This window comes from Sorex araneus, chromosome 4 (genome assembly GCF_027595985.1).
Source record: "Sorex araneus isolate mSorAra2 chromosome 4, mSorAra2.pri, whole genome shotgun sequence".
In the NCBI taxonomy this organism is placed as follows: Eukaryota; Metazoa; Chordata; class Mammalia; order Eulipotyphla; family Soricidae; genus Sorex; species Sorex araneus.
The window spans coordinates 130,125,877-130,143,715 of NC_073305.1; positions in this window are offsets into that span (position 1 = coordinate 130,125,877).

Below are 17,839 nucleotides of genomic sequence, written 5' to 3' on the forward strand. Positions count from 1 at the left end.
GCTAATTATATGTATAATTATAGGCTTTTAAAACTGTCAAACTGTCTGAAGAATAAAATTTAGAAAAACATTAAAAGATAGAGATGATAGATAGGGAAACTTAGATGACTAAGTTTCAAACAGTTTAGAACCACCCTCTTATATTTCTATTTCTTTATATCTCACATATCTAAAACAATCTCAGTTATATGACTGCTGATTGCTTCACTATTAACTAGACAAAGGTCAACGTAGTCATATGTAGCAAACCACACAGAAAGTTTTCATATGGCTGCTCAGGGAATTGTTAAATAAAATATAGAATATATTCTTGAGACCTAATCTTGAATTTTGAGCATTATCAAACTGAATTTGTGGGGCAATTCAAACTATAAGCTTCATCCAAATTAAAAAAGCAAATAAATAAGCAATACTTTAGTGGAAAGAGTTTCAAAATCATATGCAAGATAAATGGGGATGCAGTGATGGGTGACAAAATCTTGTCCTTTCTGTCAGTCCCTGCATTAGTAAGTCAGAAGTTACTAATAAGACATCTAAGAAAAATACAAATTAGAGTATATAGTAAAACACTTAATATAAATTTTGTATACTATGTTCCCCTCTGTTAATTGATAAAATAAATACAATCAAATGGCTAATTATAGTTAGCAAAATGTGTTTGTTTTAAAAAGTGTTGATTTGAACATCTGTCATTTGGTAGAGATGGAGGTAATTTTAAACTATTAAAACCAGACTTAGGACCTCAACATGAAGAAAAATACTTATCCTGTATTTTGTCTCAGGGGAGAATAATTTATAGACTCACTTGAAGAATAAGAATTTAATTATAACAAAATAAATTTATTTTAGCACAGCAGGTAGGGCTTTTGCCTTGCATGCAGCCAACCCAGATTCAGTTCTTCCGCCACTCCCAGAAAGCCTGGCAAGCTGCCGAGAGTATCTCGCCCACAGAGCAGAACCTGGCAAGCTATCTGTGGTGTATTCCATATGCCAAAAACAGTAACAACAAGTCTCACAATGGAGATGTTACTGGTGCCCGCTCAAGTAAATAGATGAGCAACAAGATTACAGTGACAGTGACATATTTCTGGAACCATATAGCTCACAACATATCATTGGATATAGCTCCCACAATGAATATGATGAGTAGGAATAGCATGTTAATGAAGCTAATAGAAACATTAGCAGAGAGAGATATTCTAAGAAAAAAATCAAAATGACATGAAATAAATTAAAACATCATAACAGAATTTCTTGGAGGGAATTTTGCATGCCAGCATTAGTCATGACTATCCCTGCTTAATGCTCCATAGTTTCTCCTAGCAGTGCTCAGGGCACTGTATGTGAAATCAGGATTGAACCTGAACCTCCTACATGCAAAACATGAGCTTCAACCTATTGTGCTATCTCTTTGACCCAAACACAAAACTTACTCTATTAGTAGATCAAATCAGGTGAGAAAAAATAACAGTAAATTTGAAGATAAGCTAAAAATCTTTCCAAATTTAAATGCAAAGAGGAAGAAAATGAAAATACAGTGCAAGTTTTCTGGGAAAATTTCAAAGTGTAATATATGATTAACTGAAATAACAAGGAAAAGATGGGCTAAAGTAGATGAAACAGCTCAAGAAATAAAGGCTTTGTGAAAAAATTATTTAAAGAATCAAGAACAGATACCAAACCATAGATTCTAGAAAGTAAATAAATACTAAAAAGTAGACCCAAAATCAAGCTTTAGACCACCAAAAATAAAAAAACCAGTGACAGAAAAAAAGGTCTGGTAAATCCAGAAGAAAACACCAGATTTACAAATGAAACAATTAAGAGTTTTAGATGAATTTTTATCAAAAACAATGCAACAAGAAAAGAGTAAAATATTCAGTGTTAGAAAAATGCACACACATACACACACAAACACACACAGACACTGATTAATATACTAATCTGTATAGTAAAATTATCCTAGGATGAATCTGAAATATTTTGAGTGCAATGTGACAGAATTCTTGGATTAATTAACAACTCTCTGGATTGGATATGTGTGCTGAAAGTGGGTAAAGTACCAAATATGATGATCTCTCAGTATTTGTATTGCAAAACATAATGCTCAGAGAGAGAGATAGAGAGAGAGAGAGAAAAGAGGCAAATGGAAGTCAGGAGGGATATGTGGGGATATTGGAAGTCAGAAATGCACAGTGGTGGAGAGATGGGTGTTGGAACATTATATGACTGAAACCCAATCACAAAGGCTTTGTACTGAATCTCATGGTGATTTAACTAAAAAAATTAATTAAAAAAAATAAATAGATAGAGTCTTGGAAACTCAAATAAAAAAATGTTAAGGAAATGTACTGCAGTGTTTAATAGAATAGCCAGGATGGAAACAACTGAATATCAATGACAGATAAATGCATATAGAAATACTGGAATATTCACATAATAAAAGACTATGCAGCTATAAGAAATAATGAAATCATTCAGTTTTTTGCAAGGTAAATAGAGCTTGAGGGTATCATAATAAAATGCAGTAAGTGAGTAGGAGGACAAATACTAAATTATCATATTCATCCATTGTATAGATACAGACACAATAGGGAATAAACATATTTAACAATGGCAAAATATTGATTTTGCATTTTAAAACTGGTTACTAAACTGTGGGGGATAAAGAAAGGTGGAGAGAAATGAAGAGGCAGATTAGAAGTGAAAAAGGGATATGATAGAGGGTTTGGAGTATTTTGGTGATGGTGGAGTGCAGTCACTTTGTACATCAATACAATAAAAACTTTAATATTGTAGCCAATTCCCTAAGCTATAACAACAAAAATAGAAAGAAAAAGTTTATTTATTTTTTCTCTCTTTTTTTTTTAGTGAGTCACCATGTGGAAAGTTACAAAGCTTTGAGGCTTAAGTCTCAGTTACACAATGCTCGAACACCCATCCCTTCACCGGTACACATATTTCACCACCAAGAACCACAGTGAAACCTCCCCCCCAACCCAGCCCCACACCCCGCCTGTGTAGCTGATAAATTTCACTTTACTTTCTCTTTACTTTGATTACATTCAATATTTCAATAAAGAACTCACTATTATTGTTTGGAGTCCCCCCACCACCAGGTCAGATCTGCTGGAAAGGAAGCATTTGATAATTTGTTTTCCATTGCTGAGGATGAAGAGATATGAGGTCGTGTGGCCACCGTAGCAGCCGCGAGGTTTTGGATTTCTGTATTTTAGTATTTCAGTAACTAAGTCCAGAGGAATTTCCGCCAGAAGTTGCATCATCATTGCTAGCTCGTATCTCTCTGCTACATTATATTCCACATATGAGTGCAATCTTTCTATGTCTGTCTCTTTCTTTCTGACTCATTTCACTCAACATGATACTTTCCATGTTGATCCACTTATATGCAAATTTCATGACTTCATCTTTTCTAACAGCTGCATAGTATTCCATTGTGTAGATGTAACAAAGTTTCTTTAACCAGTCATCTGTTTTTGGGCACTCTGATTTTTTCCAGATTGTGGCTATTGTAAACAGTGCTGCAATGAACATAGAAATGCAAATGTTCTTTCTACTATACCTTTTTGCCTCTCTGGGATATATTCCCAGGAGTGGTATTGCTGGGTCAAATGGGAGCTCAATTTCTAATTTTTTGAGACTCGTCCATATTGTTTTCTAAAAGGGCTGAACAAATCGGCATTCCCACCAGCAGTGAAGAAGAGTCCCTTTCTCCTCACACCCGCGCCAACACCAGTTGCTTTTGTTTTTTTAGATGTGGGCCAGTCTCTGTGGTGTGAAATGATATCTCATTGTTGTTTTGATCTGAATCTCCCTGATGATTAGTGATGTCGAGCATTTTCTCATGTGCCTCTCAGCCATTCGGATTTCTTCTTTGGGAAAGTTTCTGTTCATCACCCCATTTTTTTGATCAGGCCAGCAGTTTTCTTCTTGTAGAGTTCAATCAGTGCCTTTTATATCCTTGATATCAACCCCATATCAGATGGGTATTGGATAAATATCCTTTCCTATTCTGTAGGCTGTCTTTGTACTTTGGTCACTGTATCTTTTGAGGTGCAGAAGCTTAAGAAAGAAAAATTGTAGTGGAGTAATAAACTTTAAAAATAAATATATCGATATACCAAGATCTAATACACTGAAATATAACCATATTAGCATACAAAAAATAGGAAATTTCAAAGAAATATACTAAAAAAATTAGTCATAAAGTGCCAAGTTAAAACCAGAAAAAAAGTAATCACTGGATAACAACTGTCAACAGACAGAAAACAATTATAAACAAGGAATAATATTAATCTAAGCCTGAAAATAATATCATTAAATGTGAATGGTCTATATAAACAATGAAAGAACAAAGATCATCAGAGTGGATAAAACAAACAAAATAACCAATAACTGGTATATTTGCTCTAAACATAAAGGCTCAGCTATGTTAAAAGTAAAGTGTTTGGGGGCAGGATATACTGCACAGCAATTAAGGCACTTGACTTGCACATGGCTGATCCTGGTTCAAATGCCTGCACCACATTGGTCCTCTGAGCATCAGGAGTGATCCCTAAGTATAGAGCCAGAGTAAGTGTTGTGCATAGTCCAGTGTGTCCCAAAATCAAACAAACAAAAAAATTAAAGTGAAGGAATATAAAAACATATACTATAAAATACAATAATCAAAATAAATATGGAATTACATTAGTTTAGAGGGAAAAAAGATTCAAAAAATTATCAACCATAAAAGCACAAACAATGATAAATATGTCAATTCTCTGAAAAGACATAAAAATCCTAAACATGTATGTGCTGAAAAGTAGACTGTCACAATATGTGAAGTAAAATCTGATAGAATTGAAAAGATAAATAGACAAATGTACTATTACAAATGAAGAATTCAATATCCGTATATCAATAATTGAAGAGCAAGTAGGCAAAAAATAGGGATGTAGTCCTAGAAAGAGCACTATAAATCAAATTAGTCTAATTGACATTTATGGACTGCTTTATATAAAAGTAGTCTCTACATTCCTTTCAACCAAGTATTGGAATTTCACCATGGTAACAGTATTCTGACCCATAAATTATACTTTAGAAAAATTTCAAGAACATAAATCATGCAATATAAGTTCTAAAGCTATATGGAATTAAACTAGATACTAAGGTAACAATACCTTAAAAATATTTTGGGAAACACAAAAAACTCACACTCCTATAGATCATGCCAGCCAAATAATTGCACTGCTGCACCGTAGCAGTGTCATCCCGTTGTTCATTGATTTTCTGGAGTGGGCACTGGAGTAACATCTCCATTGTGAGACTTGTTGTTACTGTTTTTGGCTTATCAACTATGCCACGGGTAGCTTGCAAGTTTCTGCCAAGCGGATGGGATACTATTGGTACCTTGCCAGGCTCTTGGAGAGGAACGGAGGAATCAAACCCGGGTCAGTCATGTGCAATACAAATGCCCTATCTGCTGTGCTATCGCTCCAGTCCAGCCTTATCTCAAAAAATTAAAATATACTTTGACGTAAATAAAAATAAAAGTGCAACTCTTCAGAACTTGTAAGAAATTACTCTTTTAAAGAGCAGGTAAAGGCAAATTTATAGCATTAAGCACATGTATTAGAAATGAGACAATATCTAAAATCTGTAACTAAAACTTGCAAAGTACCCTATTAGATCAAGCAAATAATTTTAGTCTAAAAAAGAAGAAAATATATGCTAACAATTAAAACAGGAATGAATGATATTGAAAATAAGGAATCAGATAATTTCAACAAAAATAAATCTGAATTTTTAAAACATCAAATGATAAAGCATTAACTAGTATGACAAAGAAAATATAGAAGATGCAAATTACACGACACAAAATTATGGCATTATTTATCTTAATAACTTCATAAAATAAACCAATTTGGTAAAATATGGCACTTTGGACTTCACACAAAGAGAAATAGATAATCTAAATAACTCTATAACAATGAAAGAACTTGAAATACAAAGTAGTAACCTTCAAATAAGTTCAAAGTGAACCAGTTAACTTTATAAATTCTAAATAATAAATTTAAAATGATAAAAAGAAATTAAATGTCAAGAAATTAAGTATAAAGTCACAGAAACACCAACCCATAAGGAAGAAACTAGTCTGCAAATATTGGACATACACTAAACATTCAGCTTTATGACATTACACACAAAGCAAAAGTTACTAAAAATGATCAGTTGTTGCAGGGGGGTGATGGATAAGAAATAGCCTTAAATATATTAAGTACAGCTTGCTTTTTAGAGTGGGGAACCTATTTAGTTTGGTGAAAAATGGCAAATATGTTACATATAATAGAACTTTATTGAAAGAGTAGAGATAAATGATACTGACATGTAGAACTCTGAAATGTGTGTGTTATACATTGCATATACTCTGGAGTATGTAAAATTAAAAGGAATGAAATAAAATGTACATAAGAACTATACTTTGTTGACAGCTATCTCTCAATAGGGTAGAAATTAACATTCATGAGATATTTTACATGCATATTGAAATTAAAGATTAATGTGGAAGCTTGTAGGATAGAAACATGGATTTCTCACTATTGGAATGAGTGTTCATAGAAAAAAGGAGAGATTTGACAATAATCAGGTATGATGATATTAATATCAGGAATGACCATTAGGAACAAAAGAGCAAGAGCCACTGGAATTGCACACCAGTGGAAAAAAAATCCCTCTGCACTTCAAAATCCAGATGTGCAAAGGAGGCAGAGGAAAACATCCACCATTTACAAAAGAAGCAAGACTAAAAGGTCCACAGAAAAGATTTTCATGAGAGCAGACCCAAGTGAAAGAAATTTCACAAATGAGAAAAATAGAAAGTGACTTCCAAAGGGGCAGGGAGAGGATTTCCAGAGGTCGAGAGAGATCTACAGGCTTGAGTCTGTTGGATAAGGGGCAAAATGAGGACCTATATTAGTAAGCCTAAGTAGGGGCAGCAAACACTGGTTCTAATAAAGCTTAAGACTGAGAGCAGGCCAGAGTTCTAAGGATCTGTGCAGAGAGGATGATCACAGGGAGCTGGTTTCTCACAGGTGCAGAGTTTAGCCAAAATGATTCCAGGAATACATGTCCTGGAAAGCAAGCTTCCTATTAATGAGTACGAGCGTCTGTGATCTCATTCAGCATAATGGTATCACAGTGTACAGCATTTTAAAATCTGCATCAAAAAATAAATTGTATTTCTAATGCTATCACTTCTAACTTTAAAAAGTTTGAGTTCAAAAGGAGGAAAAATATTTATTTTTTCAGATCAGACACCTGCTGCTTCCAATTTAGATTTTGGGTATACTAAGGGAAGTGAAAACAGCAGAGTAGAATTCACGGGATTCCAGCCTCCCTAATTAACAGCAGTTGTTTCAGAGCTGCCTCATCCAACATCTCCTTTTTCTCATTGAGCTGACCAGGGGAGACCTTGAAGGCAGAATGTGTGAGCCCTGTGAAAGACAACCTCAAACAACAGATAAGCATTGAAGTCTTTGAAGAAACTGTGAACACCCTCTGGGGAGAAAATTAGACTTGTGAACTTAAAAAAGTGGCACACAAACATTTTAACACAGAACCAAAGACAGAGGTCAACGGGGATCTTTCCAACTGAAGATTGCCTGTTGAGGAAGAAATTAGTTTGGAACATCAAAAATAAATGAACAAAGGGAGGCAGAAAACAACATCAAATTAGGGTTTTTACCTCACAACATGCAAAAAAATCTTCTCGATGCTTCTCACATACAAACACTCTAATCAACTTTTATTACCCCAAAAGAAAATTGCTTTCTAAGTAAATAAATCTTAGTCTAGGAAACCAGTCACAAAAAGAAATGGTTTTATAAGTGGCTTTATATTCTTGTTACTTTAATAAATTAATAAATTAATTGTCACTGTCACTTATATTGCTCCAGCCCTTATAAGTTAATAATACTACTACTACTAATAATAAATTAATAAATTATGGGCTGAAGCGATAGCACAGCGGATGGGGCATTTGCCTTGCATGTGGGTGACCCAAGTTCGGTTCCTCTGCCCCTCTCTAAGACAGCCTGGCAAGCTACCGAGAGTATCTCGCTCACAAGGCAGAGCCTGGCAAGATACCCGTGGTGTTATTCAATATGCCAAAAACAGTAACAACAAGTCTCACAATAGAGATGTTACTGGTGCCAGCTTGAGCAAATCAATGAGCAACAGGATGACAGTGACAATGACTTAATAAATTAGCTCATTTGGACTGAACTGATGTTCTTATCTGTTTTTTGTTTTTAGGGGCCATTCAGGGTTTGGGGATGCTCAGGGTTTATTCCTGGCTCAGCATTCAGGGATAATTCCTGGCAGCCTAGGGGGACCATACGGGGTGCCAAGGATCAAATTTTGGTTGGTTGCATGCAAGGCAAGTACCGTACTGGCTCTACTTATTGGCTCTACTGTGTCTCCAGTCTCCGAACACTTGTTCTTAAATAGATTCATTTTGTTAAATTTACCTTCAACTTATTATCTGATATTAGTATATCAGTAAGATGAATGTGATTAATATATCATTGCCTCATTATATTTTTAGCTTTAAATACAAGTGTAAAAGTTACCATAATATATGCCATTTGTACTCACAATGAAGCTCTTCAGTTTTAAGATCTCCTACCATCACAAACTCTTATGGGAAAATTCATAAAAGGTATATTCAACTATGTGCTCCTTATTCATTGCTCATAGAATTTTTCCTACTAACATGCAGTTGTTATCTTCAATGCTCTTTAATTCAATCAGGTGAATCATCTTTTTCTAGACTCTAACGGTGGTCTCCAAAATGTTACTTGTTGACCTGGTTAAAGAATTTTGAAAACACATATACTCTCCTACTTCTCACAATAAGCTGGACTCTCATTTTTTTGTCTTATTCACTTTCAAAATTTGCTTTCAGACCAGAGAAACCACTCAGAAGATTGAGAATAGACTCTAAAAGCAGGAGCGGGAGATTCAATCCCTAGCACCACATAGTAACCAAGTACTGAGCTTGTTGTCATGATCTAGCACTTCAATGCATGGTCCAAAGGGGGGAAAAGTAAAAGTTATAATTTTAGAATGTTTAAATGCCTGCATTTTGCTTAATAAGATGTTTTGCATAAACTTAAAAAATAAATACAGCCAATAAAATATGAGACAATATAATTAAGCTACAATGCATAAATAATACCTTTTTTTAAATAACATTTTACAATATGGAGGTATTCCAAAAATAAAGAAAATGGAAGTTCTGTATTATCTAGATATTGGAGTGCTATGTATTACTCAAAGAACACAAAACTTTGGGTCAGAGAGAAGTACAGTGGGGAGGGCATTTGCCTTGCACACTACCAACCCGTAATAGATCCTTGACATCCCATAACGTTCCCCCCTTGAACCACACGCAGTAATTCCTGAGTTCAGAGCCAGGAGTAACCTCTGAGCATCATTATGATGCCAAAATAAAACAAAATAAATGAAGAACACAAATCATTAATATATATACATATGTATATGTATATATACTATTTCTGTATTTTTTACTGATTCACAATTGTGAATACTGGAAGCAAACCAAGTGCACAATAACAAATGAGTGCATAATGACTATGTGATCTACACACAGTGGAACACTACTAAACTGTTAACAATGATACAGTCTTGCATTTAGCTACAGTGTGGTAACTGGAGAGAATCATTGACTAATGAAATAAGTCACAGTTTAGATAGAGAAGGCCACTATGACAGTGACAGCTGGAAATGATCACTCTGGACAAGAACTGAATGCTCAAATTAAAGGGAAAACATGATAACTGTTCAGTACCTGCATTGCAAACCATAATTCCCAAAGGAAAGGAAGAGAAATACTGAGAGAAGAGAGAGAGAGAAAGAGAGAGAGAGAGAGAGAGAGAGAGAGACAGAAAGACAGAGAGAGACAGAGACAGAAATAGAGACAGAGACAGAGACAGACAGAGACAAAGTGCCTACCACAAAGGCAAGCTGGGGGTTGAGGGGTGGTGGGAGGGAAACTGGGGACACTAGTGGTGGGAAATATACACTGGTGAAGGAGGGAAGGGTGTTGGAGCATTATATGACTGAAACTCAATAATGAACTGTAGAATAGCATTGGGTTTGTCCTTTTAGCCTTGCCACAGGGAACTTAATTTACCTTAAAGCAATGTCTTTTCTGTATAGACACAGGAAGACAGTTAATATCATGCTTTGTAACTTAGGAGCTGATTGACTCCAATAATATTTAGTCCCGGGCATCTGCTTTCTCCATTCAGTTACCCTTAGTTCCTAGCACCCCAAAAACAGGGTCCCGACGAGGGACAGAATGGACCCAGGTCAAGCTGTGAGCTACCCTGGCATCAAAATGGGCCAGGCCACACCACAATACTCAACTATAAGTTGAGAGCATGATCATAGACAAATGCTGTCATGATTTAAAAGTAAGGACAAGACTAGGACCCTGCTGGGGTACGAAGACTAACCTGGCCTGAGGACTATGGTCTGGAATATATAGTGAATGTCCTCAGGAAGAACCAAACTTTTAAGTCTGATATAATTCTTACTGTGCTCATACAGAATGACATTGCTAGAAATATTTCAAGTAAATTTACTATAACTATAAAAGTGGATTACTAGCTAAGGAAGGAAGAAAGGGACACACCCTGACACACCCTTGTTTGGACCCCACCCTTGAACGGATCCCCTAGTAATCTTCTTAGATGAGATTTTGTTAATCTCCTCAAGAAATGGTTTTACCCTTCTTTGTTGATTTGTTAATGATCAACCCACCTTTGTGTTACCGCCCTATGTAATTGCTACATAAACTAAGACTAAAACAGACAGGGGTGAATACACATGAGAGGACACGGGAGAAGAACCGAGAAGACACAGAAGCAGGGCAGGAGACAGAAAAGAGACAGAAGACACAGGAGAGGACACAGGAGAGGACACAGGAGAGGACACACGGGAAGACACGGAAGCGAAGGAGACAGCAGAGAGAGAGGAAGAGGCAACAGGACACAGACAGAAGCAGCAGGAGAGAGAAAGAAGGCACAGAAGCAAGAGAGAAGACATAGAAGCAGAGACAGAGAAAGATCTGAAGAGACCAGAGGAGATATGACAGAGATAGACAGAGTTAGGGAGACAGACAGAAGAGAGCACAGCGGCTCACACAGAAGCAGAGCACAAGGAGGAGCTATCCCAACCCGGTCCTTACACAGCGGCTCGAGAACACTGAATGTGAGCGGTGTGTGTGAGAGAGAGCTGCCCCGAGAACTTGCGGACAACAGAACAGTAACACTTATCATCTCCCCCTCCTGATCTCACCCACCATTGTAATTTTTTACAGAGGGAAAGGTGTTGGAACGTTGTATGACTGAAACTCAATAGTGAACAACATTGTAACTGCATATCTCATAGTGATTCAATTAAAAAAATATCACTTGTATCACTTGTCGTCAGTTAATCTTTGATTTGCTCGAGCGGGTGCCAGTAACGTCACCATTTGTCCATGTCCCGTGCTAGTGCAGCCCAATGATATCTGCTTGCTCCAGGAACAGGAAGAGCCTCAAATTGTTCATTCAGGGATTTGACAAAGAAATCTGACCATCTAGTTGGTGGGTGGCCACTCAGTTTCTGACATCCCGTGGAATCCAGTTGGTAACAGCTCTAGTCCAGCGGTCATCTCTGAATTGCATTACATGACCAGCCCATCTGATTTTTAATGCCTTGGCAGATGAGACAGCATCCCTGATTCTTGACCATTGACTGGAGGTCAGAACTCCGGATTCCTTCTCTCACTTGAGTGAGATGTGATACTCTTAGCGTAGCTCTTTCCATTCCTCTTTGGGATACCCAAAGAGTGTTCTCATCCTGTTTGCATCGGGCCCAGGTCTCTGAGGCATATGTTAGTGCAGGAAGAATGGTGGATTCGAAAAGATGTGCCTGGAGTCTGAGGTTCTTTGTTCTCTTAACCACTTCTTCAATGCTCTTGAAGGCATTCCACGCTGCTGTCTTCCTCCTGCGCAGTTCTGGTGCCAAGTCATTCCTCATGTTGATTTCTCAACCCAGGTACATATAACTGCTGCATTCGGAGATGTTCGTTCCATTGAGAGCAAATGGAGCTTCAGGAACCAGTTCATTTTTCATAAGCATTGCCTTGTTGAGATTCAGCTGCAATCTGAGTTTTCCACACTCGTGGTCGAAGTCGGCCAGCATTTGTGGCACTTAGCTAATGTTTGGCGTTGTGAAAATGATGTCATCAGAGAAGAGGAGGTGGTGTAATTGCTGACCATCCATCTTCACTCCCATTCTTTACCATTTCAGTCATTGCATGATGTTCTCGAGGGTGGCACTGAAGAGTTTCAGTGAAATGGTATCACCCTGCCGCACCCCTCTCTTTACATCAATGATCACTTCCTTGTAGAATGGTGAGATCCTGGTGATGAATCCACAGTACAGCTTGAAGAGGATTTTGATATACTGAGTTTGAAGGCTCTGTTTGGCTAGGGATTCAATGACCGCTTCAGTCTCAGCAGAATCGAAGGCCTTTAAGTCAATGAATGTTAGACAGAGCGGCATCTTGAACTCTGACAAAACTTCAACGAGTTTGGTCACTGTGTGGATATGGTCTATCGTGCTGAATTCCCTTCAGAACCCGGCTTGCTCACATGGTTGTCCTTTGTCTAGTGTTCTTCCTATTCTATTCAGGATGACACGAGTGAACAACTTGTAGACGACAGACAGCAGGGAGATTGGGCGATAGTTGCTGATGTTGTGGATGTCTCCCTTCTTGTACAACAGAATGGTCCTACTGGTTTTCCATTGAGACAGAACCTTGCATTCAGACAGGTAGCATGTAAAGAGCCGAGCCAGTGTATCGATGAGTACTGGAGGCAGATTCTTCAGGTGTTCAGGTCTGACCTTGTCTGGACCTGGTGCTGTATGCATCTTTACCAGCGAAATGGCGTTTCGAATTTCGGAAGAAAGGAAGTTGGGAATGACATATCCATCCTTCGGAATTTGGTATGTGGGCAGGTGGACATGGCTGTCAAAGATATCTGAGTAGAAGTTGTAAATAATCCTCTCCATTGCCTTTCTGGAAGATGTGAAAGATCCATCGGGATGTCGGAGGGCAGTCATCTTGGTCTTGTAGTTGGCGAATGATAGGCGAGTGTTCCGAATATATTTCCTGGCTTCTGTTGCATCAGCCAACACTGCTCTTCTCTCTTTGACGTCTTCCTTTATCGCATCTTTGCACAGGTTTTCGAGCTCGGACTTTAGCTTGTGGTTGCCTGAGGCTAGCGCCAAACCACGTTGACGAATGAGCTTGAGAGTTTCCAAAGACAGGCGTCTGTGGCTTTCTCACTCTTGGCATTGTTTGCACAGTCATGGACGTGCTGAACCAGTTGATCGTATTCCTTGTCGATGTTGTCAAGGACTGCATCTTCCCACATTGCTACAAGAGTGCCAAAGAGGTCCCAGTTGGTGGTCATTCTGGGAGATGCCTTCTTAGGCTTAAATTTTGCAGACCTTTCTCCCTGCTCTGTGAAGTAGAATTTTGAAGTAGAAGGAGACGGTGGTCGGATCCCATTTGGAATTTTAGGACAACAGCGACATCAGTCAGGTCAAACCCTCTATTGAATTATTTTAAAAAATAATTTTGAAATTATTTTAAAACTTAAAAAAATAATTAGTAAAAAATAAGTCATAAGGAGAAAGACTGATATGAGATAATCTTACTCATATAATATATATTATACATAACTATATTTATATAATATGTATGTTTCTATATATTTTACATAAGGTGTAACTCATTTTGACCATGCCAGACCTATTAAGGATAAGCTTAGGATAGTAGGAAAAGATTGTGCACAAGTTGATTGCTTATGTGAGTGTGCTGGTGATGTCAGGACCTACACATTACTCTATCAGTCATAAGCTGCTTCAGAATGAGAGTTAGAAACTTCACAGTGAAACAATTTCTTTTAATGGACAAAATTTGAGTCAGGCAAGTAAAGAGGACAGAAAACAAAACCTTCTTTTGCTTTTGATACTTCCAATTGCTGTTAGTGGCTCCTTTTGTTCTTTATTGTTATTGTTCATTTTAGTTATCATGATTTGTAGTATTGCTGATGATAGGTTTTCGTGCATACAACACCCAACCTCATACCCACCTATCAGTGTTCACTTCCCTTTGCTCATTGTCTCAGGATCCCTCAACTGACCTTCCCCATCTCTCTACCACAATAAACTCAGTTTTGTAGATCAGTTCTTAGATTCTGTTGCTTTGGCCATTTATTATTCCTTTACTATTTTTCTTTATATCCTACATATAAAATATTTCATTCTGCTTCTGTCTCTCTTCTTATTCCTGATTTTACAAGTCCTGGGCCCTCCATTTCAATCCATGTAGCATCACACTGCATGATTTCATCTTTTCTTATAGCCAAGTAGTATTTCACTGTGCACATATGCCATGGTTTCTTCAGCTAGTCATCTGCTCTTGGACACTTGGCTTGTTCCCAGGTTTTGGCTTTTGTGAATAGTGCTGCAATGATAATAAGAACAGAGATGTCTTTTGAGAATAAGTTTTGTAGATACCCAGAAGTAGAACTGTTGAGTCACATGGAAACTCCATTCTTATTTTTTTTGAGTAAAGTTTCCACTGTTTTCCAAAAAATTGAACCAGTTGACATTCTCCCCAGCAGTAGATGATGGTTCCTTTTCCTCTTCCTTCACAACAGCACTGTTTGTTTTTAGTCTTGTTGATATGTGCCAGTCTCACTGGTGTAAGGTCATACAATATCTCGTTTTTGTTCTGATTTGTGTTTCCCCGATGATTAGTGATTCTGAGCATTTTTCCTATCTCTGTTGACATCTGTGTATATTCTTCAACAGAGTTTCTACTTACTCTTATCCCCATTTTAGATGAGGTTGACTGTTTTTTTCTTAAGTTTTAAAAGTGCTTTATATATCTTTGGATATTAACCTTTTGTCAGATGAGTGGTAGGCAAATACTTTCAACCACTTTGTGGAGTGTATTTTTATTATTGTCAATTTTTCCTTTGTAGTACAGAGCTTTTTAATTTGATGTAGTACCATTTGTTTACGTTGGCTTCCATGTGGCTTGTTCTGGGACGATGAGGGAAGCTTAAGTGGCCCCAAATGTGCAGTCTATTACTAGCAAACCAGCACATAGCTAAATCAAACCAGTCCTGGATGGTTGCTACTAGCAACAAGCTCCATCATTTAGATTCAAATTACTGATCCCTTTCATCTGAACATCAGAAATGTATGCATCACAATAGTACACATCTCAATATGTCTTGGTAGGATTTAAAGTAATTAAAATGTATATGTGCTCTACTTGCCTAACACATTCCAGATGCTTAATTAATCTGGGCCATTATTACAGTGTTCTTATCTACCTATTAAAATCTAATTTATGTTAACTCCCATCAAAAAAAGGATAGTCTTTTTTTTCTTTCAGCTTTTCAATCCTTACCCCTGCCCTTAGGTCTAGCAAATCAATTTACTCTATATCAACCCATAGCCTCTCTTTGTTTCAGTGATTCCCAAATTTGCTAATTATGATGACCACAGAAGTGTGTTGTAAATGCATATTTTAATTGTCATACATATAAATTTGGATTCTGTACATCTGAGTTGGGATCAGAGATCATACTTTGTATTTTTTCTCTTTGTCTTTTTAACTCAACAGCGATTTTTATTAGTAAGATTTGCAAGACCCTGAACAAAATCCTAAAATCACATAAAACTAATTTTCTGGCTAATTAATTAAAGTCAATTAATTATAAAAGCCTTATTTTGTTCCCAGTTTACAGTTGCATATGAATGAGACAGGGCAGGGTCTAAAAGACTATGGGCCCAATTCAAAAAGAGTTTTATTTTGATGGATTTTTATGTGGGAAATGGGAATAAATTTAGCTTTCCACACATTGTCTTTACTTAAATCTCCTTAGTCACTTGATTTTGTGAAAATGAAGTCATAATAATATTACAGCTCTGTGAAAAGAAAAAAATTATTCATGTTTGGCACCAACAACCTTTAATTAATATCAAATTCCTGAGAGATATCAAAATGGAAAATTCAACAAAAGTTTATAAATACATATTCTCAGCAATTCTCCAGCACAAATAATGGTGGAGAGAGGAGAGAAAAGTAACAGAACAAAAGAGTAGGAAATACATTCCTTTTTGCAATACTTGACAACAGTATTTGTCAAATATATATTTATAGATGATTTTTCCATAGAGATACAAACCTTCTATTTCATTGTACTCTTATTTTGGGGAATTAGAGCAGTAGACTTAAGTCAGTGAATGCCACTGTTTTGATAATCAAATGAATTAAAAATTCAAAATAAATATTCATGGAACAATTTAGATAGTGCCATTTTGTGAGTGAAGCTACATTTAATAGACTAAGGCAAAAGCAGTTGTTAGCAGTTAGGTTATTGTCTATATAGGTTATTACAAAGGTTCTCTTTTTGATATTGGAAATGCTCAGGATAAGGTGCAATTATAAAAAACAAAAATAAAATAACAAAGTGCAATATAAAGTCAAATATTTCATACATGCTTTTACTTTATTGCTATCTGAATTCTCTAGTTCAGTGCTAGGCTCAGTAGAATTGTTTTTAAATATAAAAATATAACACCAATATTGGAAAATGCAAAAATTTCACTTAAAAGAAAATTGTTTCATATAAACCTAGGTATATGGCATATGGCCATATTAAACCTATTAAAAACAAAAGAAGAAATCACACAGTCCTTTTTATTTCTTCACTTTTTTAATATAAAATCTTCATATAAAATCAAATAGACAAAAACAAGATTAATTATTTAGTAATAAAGTTTACCTGTAGCACTTATTAGAAATTAAGCCACAAAGATTTATTCTCCACCTTTGAAAAGTAAATAGAAGTATGATGTAACCACTTTCTTTCTAGAGAAAAATCAAAAGATAATTTTCAATTTTGAGCCACTTCCTTACTCATTTCTATTTTGATGACCGATGCCCTAAGCTTATTTTTGATTATATGTTGCCTTCCATATCATATTTCAAATTTTTTTATGACCTCCTGAAATATTGCAGGGCAGATTCAAACATGTCTCAAGAAGGCTCTGAAATTGTAATGTATTTTTATGGGAACCAGTCTCAATTCCTTCAGCATACCATTTATTTGTCCAGAAGGACGTTCGTGGAATATGCCTCTATTTAAAATGAAGGAAGCAAATTATTTCCAACCTCATATATGTAGTTATTTGCATTTTTTCAAATTATAAGTTTACCAAAGTCATAGAAGTATTGTAAATAACATGTTGTACATATGAATAAATCTTTACTATTAGCTAATCAAATTCAGTGATTAACTAATGTACTCTTAATTACTCTGAATTATTCTGTAGTTCAAAATAATGTTATTTTTTACCACTTCTATTAATATGTCATGATAATAATTAAATTAAGAATTTTACCATAAGTTTTGTTTGCCATTCTAATTTCACTATTTTGAATACCACACAGCACAAGTAGAAAATAAACACGGTTTAAATCAAACTATTATAACTTTTTTCTCTGGTGAGCCTGATAGTTAAATTGAAGGATGGAACTATATTATTTTTAGTTGGATAGAGTAAATGAAATAATTGATTTTCAGTCTATACAAAGTAAAATGGAAAAGCAAGAGTAAGAATATCATAGTTTGAAGTATTCAAATAAGTGCAATATAGTTTTACATTTTTA